We start from the raw sequence: 7,742 nt of genomic DNA, 5'->3' as shown, positions 1-7,742 counted from the left end.
CAGAGCAATCTAGGAAACAGTAAACAGGTAAGTGATAGTGTGTGAAGTAAGTACCGCACACTTACCAACATTCGCGAGCAACCTGCGAATTAACATTGCTTAACGCTCGATTAGTACACATCACCACCAATGAATACACACAAGAGGCATAGCAACAAGCACGCATGCATAAAAATTGCCAGCCAGCCAGAGCAATCTAGGAAACAATAATCAGGTAACTGCATGATAGTGTGTGAAGCAAGTACCGCACACTTACCAACATTCGCGAGCAACCTGCGAATTAATATTGCTTAACGCTCGATTAGTACACATCACCACCAATGAATACACACAAGATGCATAGCAACAAGCACGCATGCATAAAAATTGCCAGCCAGCCAGAGCAATCTAGGAAACAATAATTAGATAACAGCATAATAGTGTGTGAAGCAAGTACCGCACACTTACCAACATCCGCGAGTAACCTGCGAACTAATGTTGCTTAACGCTCGGTTAGTACACTTCACCACCAATGAATACACACAAGAGGCATAGCAACAAGCACGCATGCATAAAAATTGCCAGCCAGCCAGAGCAATCTAGGAAACAATAATCAGGTAACTGCATGATAGTGTGTGAAGCAAGTACCGCACTTACAAGCGTCAGAGAGCAATCTGCGAATGCTTAACGGTCGATTTGTACACATCACCACCAATGAATACACACAAGAGGCATAGCAACAAGAACGCATGCATAAAAATTGCCAGCCAGCCAGAGCAATCTAGGAAACAAGAAACAGCTAACCGATAGTGTGTGAAGCAAGTACTGCACACTTACCAACATTCGCGAGCAACCTGCGAATTAATATTACTTAACGCTCGATTAGTACACATCACCACCAATGAATACACACAAGAGGCATAGCAACAAACACGGATGCATAAAAATTGCCAGCCAGCCAGGGCAATCTAGGAAACAATAATCACGTAACTGCATGATAGTATGTGAAGCAAGTACCGCACACTTACCGACATCCGCGAGTATCATGCGAATTAATGTTGCTTAATGCTCGGTTAGTACACGTGACCACCAATGAATGCACACAAGAGGCACAGCGACAAACACGCATCATAAAACTTGCCAGCCAGCCAAGCAATCTAGGAACAGGTAAATGCATGATGGTGTATGAAGCAAATACCGCACACTTACCAACATCCGCGAGCAATCTGCGAATTAATGTTGCTTAACGTTCGATTAGTACACATCACCATCAATGAATACACCCAACCGCATAGCAACAAACACGCATCATAAAAATTGCCAGCCATCCAGAGCAATCTAGGAAACAGTAAACAGGTAAGTGATAGTGCGTGAAGCAAGTACCGCACACTTACCAACACCCGCCAGCAATCTGCGAATTAATGTTGCTTAACGTTCGATTAGTACGCATCACCATCAATGAATACACCCAACCGCATAGCAACAAACACGCATCATAAAAATTGCCAGCCATCCAGAGCAATCTAGGAAACAGTAAGCAGGTAAGTGATAGTGTGTGAAGCAAGTACCGCACACTTACCAACACCCGCGAGCAATCTGCGGATTAATGTTGCTTAACGTTCGATTAGTACACATCACCATCAATGAATACACCCAACCGCATAGCAACAAACACGCATCATAAAAATTGCCAGCCATCCAGAGCAATCTAGGAAACAGTAAACAGGTAAGTGATAGTGTGTGAAGCAAGTACCGCACACTTACCAACACCCGCGAGCAATCTGCGAATTAATGTTGCTTAACGTTCGATTAGTACACATCACCATCAATGAATACACCCAACCGCATAGCAACAAACACGCATCATAAAAATTGCCAGCCATCCACAGCAATCTAGGAAACAGTAAACAGGTAAGTGATAGTGTGTGAAGTAAGTACCGCACACTTACCAACATTCGCGAGCAACCTGCGAATTAATATTGCTTAACGCTCGATTAGTACACATCACCACCAATGAATACACACAAGAGGCATAGCAACAAGCACGCATGCATAAAAATTGCCAGCCAGCCAGAGCAATCTAGGAAACAATAATCAGGTAACTGCATGATAGTGTGTGAAGCAAGTACCGCACACTTACCAACATTCGCGAGCAACCTGCGAATTAATATTGCTTAACGCTCGATTAGTACACATCACCACCAATGAATACACACAAGAGGCATAGCAACAAGCACGCATGCATAAAAATTGCCAGCCAGCCAGAGCAATCTAGGAAACAATAATTAGATAACAGCATAATAGTGTGTGAAGCAAGTACCGCACACTTACCAACATCCGCGAGTAACCTGCGAACTAATGTTGCTTAACGCTCGGTTAGTACACTTCACCACCAATGAATACACACAAGAGGCATAGCAACAAGCACGCATGCATAAAAATTGCCAGCCAGCCAGAGCAATCTAGGAAACAATAATCAGGTAACTGCATGATAGTGTGTGAAGCAAGTGCCACACTTACAAGCGTCAGAGAGCAATCTGCGAATGCTTAACGGTCGATTTGTACACATCACCACCAATGAATACACACAAGAGGCACAGCAACAAGCACGCATGCATAAAAATTGCCAGCCAGCCAGAGCAATCTAGGAAACAATAATCAGGTAACTGCATGATAGTGTGTGAAGCAAGTGCCACACTTACAAGCGTCAGAGAGCAATCTGCGAATGCTTAACGGTCGATTTGTACACATCACCACCAATGAATACACACAAGAGGCACAGCAACAAGAACGCATGCATAAAAATTGCCAGCCAGCCAGAGCAATCTAGGAAACAAGAAACAGCTAACTGATAGTGTGTGAAGCAAGTACTGCACACTTACCAACATTCGCGAGCAACCTGCGAATTAATATTACTTAACGCTCGATTAGTACACATCACCACCAATGAATACACACAAGAGGCATAGCAACAAACACGGATGCATAAAAATTGCCAGCCAGCCTGGGCAATCTAGGAAACAATAATCACGTAACTGCATGATAGTATGTGAAGCAAGTACCGCACACTTACCGACATCCGCCAGTATCATGTGAATTAATGTTGCTTAACGCTCGGTTAGTACACGTGACCACCAATGAATGCACACAAGAGGCACAGCGACAAACACGCATCATAAAACTTGCCAGCCATCCAGAGCAATCTAGGAAACAGTAAACAGGTAAGTGATAGTGTGTCAAGCAAGTACCGCACACTTACCAATACCCGCGAGCAATCTGCGAATTAATGTTGCTTAACGTTCGATTAGTACACATCACCATCAATGAATACACCCAACCGCATAGCAACAAACACGCATCATAAAAATTGCCAGCCATCCAGAACAATCTAGGAAACAGTAAACAGGTAAGTGATAGTGTGTGAAGCAAGTACCGCACACTTACCAACACCCGCGAGCAATCTGCGAATTAATGTTGCTTAACGTTCGATTAGTACACATCACCATCAATGAATACACCCAACCGCATAGCAACAAACACGCATCATAAAAATTGCCAGCCATCCAGAACAATCTAGGAAACAGTAAACAGGTAAGTGATAGTGTGTGAAGCAAGTACCGCACACTTACCAACACCCGCGAGCAATCTGCGAATTAATGTTGCTTAACGTTCGATTAGTACACATCACCATCAATGAATACACCCAACCGCATAGCAACAAACACGCATCATAAAAATTGCCAGCCATCCAGAGCAATCTAGGAAACAGTAAACAGGTAAGTGATAGTGTGTCAAGCAAGTACCGCACACTTACCAATACCCGCGAGCAATCTGCGAATTAATGTTGCTTAACGTTCGATTAGTACACATCACCATCAATGAATACACCCAACCGCATAGCAACAAACACGCATCATAAAAATTGCCAGCCATCCAGAACAATCTAGGAAACAGTAAACAGGTAAATGATAGTGTGTGAAGCAAGTACCGCACACTTACCAACACTCGCGAGCAATCTGCGAATTAATGTTGCTTAACGTTCGATTAGTACACATCACCATCAATGAATACACCCAACCGCATAGCAACAAACACGCATCATAAAAATTGCCAGCCATCCAGAGCAATCTAGGAAACAGTAAACAGGTAAGTGATAGTGTGTGAAGCAAGTACCGCACACTTACCAACACCCGCGAGCAATCTGCGAATTAATGTTGCTTAACGTTCGATTAGTACACATCACCATCAATGAATACACCCAACCGCATAGCAACAAACACGCATCATAAAAATTGCCAGCCATCCAGAGCAATCTAGGAAACAGTAAACAGGTAAGTGATAGTGTGTCAAGCAAGTACCGCACACTTACCAATACCCGCGAGCAATCTGCGAATTAATGTTGCTTAACGTTCGATTAGTACACATCACCATCAATGAATACACCCAACCGCATAGCAACAAACACGCATCATAAAAATTGCCAGCCATCCAGAGCAATCTAGGAAACAGTAAACAGGTAAGTGATAGTGTGTGAAGCAAGTACCGCACACTTACCAACACCCGCGAGCAATCTGCGAATTAATGTTGCTTAACGTTCGATTAGTACACATCACCATCAATGAATACACCCAACCGCATAGCAACAAACACGCATCATAAAAACTGCCAGCCATCCAGAGCAATCTAGGAAACTGTAAACAGGTAAGTGATAGTGTGTCAAGCAAGTACCGCACACTTACCAATACCCGCGAGCAATCTGCGAATTAATGTTGCTTAACGTTCGATTAGTACACATCACCATCAATGAATACACCCAACCGCATAGCAACAAACACGCATCATAAAAATTGCCAGCCATCCAGAACAATCTAGGAAACAGTAAACAGGTAAGTGATAGTGTGTGAAGCAAGTACCGCACACTTACCAACACCCGCGAGCAAGCTGCGAATTAATGTTGCTTAACGTTCGATTAGTACACATCACCATCAATGAATACACCCAACCGCATAGCAACAAACACGCATCATAAAAATTGCCAGCCATCCAGAACAATCTAGGAAACAGTAAACAGGTAAGTGATAGTGTGTGAAGCAAGTACCGCACACTTACCAACACCCGCGAGCAATCTGCGAATTAATGTTGCTTAACGTTCGATTAGTACACATCACCATCAATGAATACACCCAACCGCATAGCAACAAACACGCATCATAAAAATTGCCAGCCATTCAGAGCAATCTAGGAAACAGTAAACAGGTAAGTGATAGTGTGTGAAGCAAGTACCGCACACTTACCAACACCCGCGAGCAATCTGCGAATTAATGTTGCTTAACGTTCGATTAGTAGACATCACCATCAATGAATACACCCAACCGCATAGCAACAAACACGCATCATAAAAATTGCCAGCCATCCAGAGCAATCTAGGAAACAGTAAACAGGTAAGTGATAGTGTGTGAAGCAAGTACCGCACACTTACCAACACCCGCGAGTAACCTGCGAACTAATGTTGCTTAACGCTCGGTTAGTACACATCACTACCAATGAATACACCAAGAGGCACAGCAACAAACACGCATGCATAAAACTTGCCAGCCAGCAAGAGCAATCTAAGAAACAGTAAACAGGTAATTGATAGTGTATGAAGCAAGCACCGCCCACTAACAACAACGGAGAGCAACGTGTGAAATAATGATGCTTAACGCTCCATTAATATACAAGACAGCCCATAAATAAACACAAGGCAGTGTAACAAGGAGGCGCAGTGCTATATATGTGCCGGGCTTCCATGCTTCTGGCCTTGGCATCTTGTGCTCTTCCTGCGAGATAACAAAACTTTCACTACACTGTGTTTTTGCTTGAAATTTGCTTTTTCGGTTTCCCATCTTTAGCCACAGATAACAAATGCCGTTTTACATGCTGAAAACTAGGGACCAGGGCCACCTAATAAGAAACGTAATGATACGTCAGCCAAACAACGGCTATGCAAAAATACCGATAATAAACCATCTAGATCCACACACAAAAGACTTGTGAACCTCACCTGTTACGAGTCTTGGGTGTGCGAACATCAGATTTCATCGGCGGGCGAACATGGATGTCGTCTGCATTGTACCGCTGTCTGCATAGCCTGTCGTCTGCGACTGGATCAGTTGTGTTCCTGCAAGGTTAAAAGTGCGGAGTTTTATGCTTTATTCCGTTAACTCAAATGATGTAGATCTCATAACTTATACCGGTGCTGGATATGTAAGTTACCTTACATAAAATGGAGAGTACGAAGTGGTAGCTGCGTCGAAAGGCTGTGCGAAACCGAAACTATATGGCAGCAGATGATGTTTTGGCTGCTTCGTATTCACAAAGCTGGAGCTTGTACACATGCGCGGCCATACAGTCATCGGACTCATGGGCGAACAAGGTATGTTCCAGTAACCGACGTTAAACAACAGCAAAATGAAACAAACAATAAGTTCGCTCGCATACCCTGCGGCATGTCGCCCCTTTCTTTATATTTTTTAGCAGTTAATTACTACTACTAATACTTCATGAACCCCCTTTCTTCTTTTTTTACCAGTTAATTACTACTACGACTTCACGGACCACGCTCCTCTTTCGAAACTTGAACATCGGTCTCCTACAAATATTACATGCTGATGCTGTTTCCCCAAGTTCGTTTTAAGGCAACACCTTCAACTAAAACCAAATGTAAACAGCGCTGCCACAAGCTTTCTTATAATGCTCAGACTCACAATGCAAAATATTTCAATTAAATTGGATGTCCATTATTTAAAATTGAGTTTTCTGGCCAGCCCTTTCGTTGCACTGACATCATTGCGAGTTATTTTTCTGGTCGTTATTCTACGAAGGAATCAAGCCACCCACTTGAGATAAAACTTTTTGATCACGTTTGACATCTCTATACGGTCCTCAATCATGCTCATCTTGGTCGTAGACCCTTTTTGGCGTCCGACGACGGGCAAGGCTTTACGTCACCACTTTCTTTGGAAGGGTCTTGTGGACGTTGTAAGGTTTTTGGAGGCAGAGCCGTTTTTGGGGAGAGTTGGGCAATCCTTTTGTCTTTTGCCGCCCGTTGATGGGGCTTGCCGTGACGTTACACCCGTCGTGGCTGCGCCCACTTCGCCAAAATGAAAAGACGAATGGCGGCGGCACGCGGAGATTTCAAAACGCTCCAAAATGGACCGTTTTCCTCCGAATCCACAGCGCATGCGCGGCTCTCTTCTGACTGAAAACAACCGGAACCATCATACCGGAACCATTACCATAAGCTAACGTTACTACAATATGTTCCCGTTCATGGAGTCCTTTCGTCAATGAGGAGGCTACACGCTTCCCGGGCTTCTGCATCAAAAATGTAGGGGAATTATCATTTTCACACGTCGTGTGACGTCAAATGACGCGCTTTAGAATAGGCTCCTCCCCATGGCCAAACTCTCCCCATACGACACTGTCTGTGGGGAACCTCTGTAGGTGCCAGACACTTGTCCACTTCGAGGCGCCTTCTGAGAGAATGAACGATACAGTGTATCTTTTGACTTTGACAATCTCGTGGAGGGAACCGCTCAACGTGTATCCCCTACCCTTCCTCTATGGAGTCGCGATGCCTCATTGTAGATAGGAACAGCCGCCGGACAACGCGCAGGAGTGTTGACACAATTAGATTATGTTGGTTATTGTCGGGCTTCCAACGCTTAGCATAGCCGTTTTTCGGAGTCTTTCCTTTAAAGAGCTCAGAACTCACCTAAGAG

Source organism: Ornithodoros turicata, chromosome 5 (genome assembly GCF_037126465.1).
Source record: "Ornithodoros turicata isolate Travis chromosome 5, ASM3712646v1, whole genome shotgun sequence".
NCBI classification, from domain to species: Eukaryota; Metazoa; Arthropoda; class Arachnida; order Ixodida; family Argasidae; genus Ornithodoros; species Ornithodoros turicata.
Note: the sequence above shows the minus strand (reverse complement) of the source record.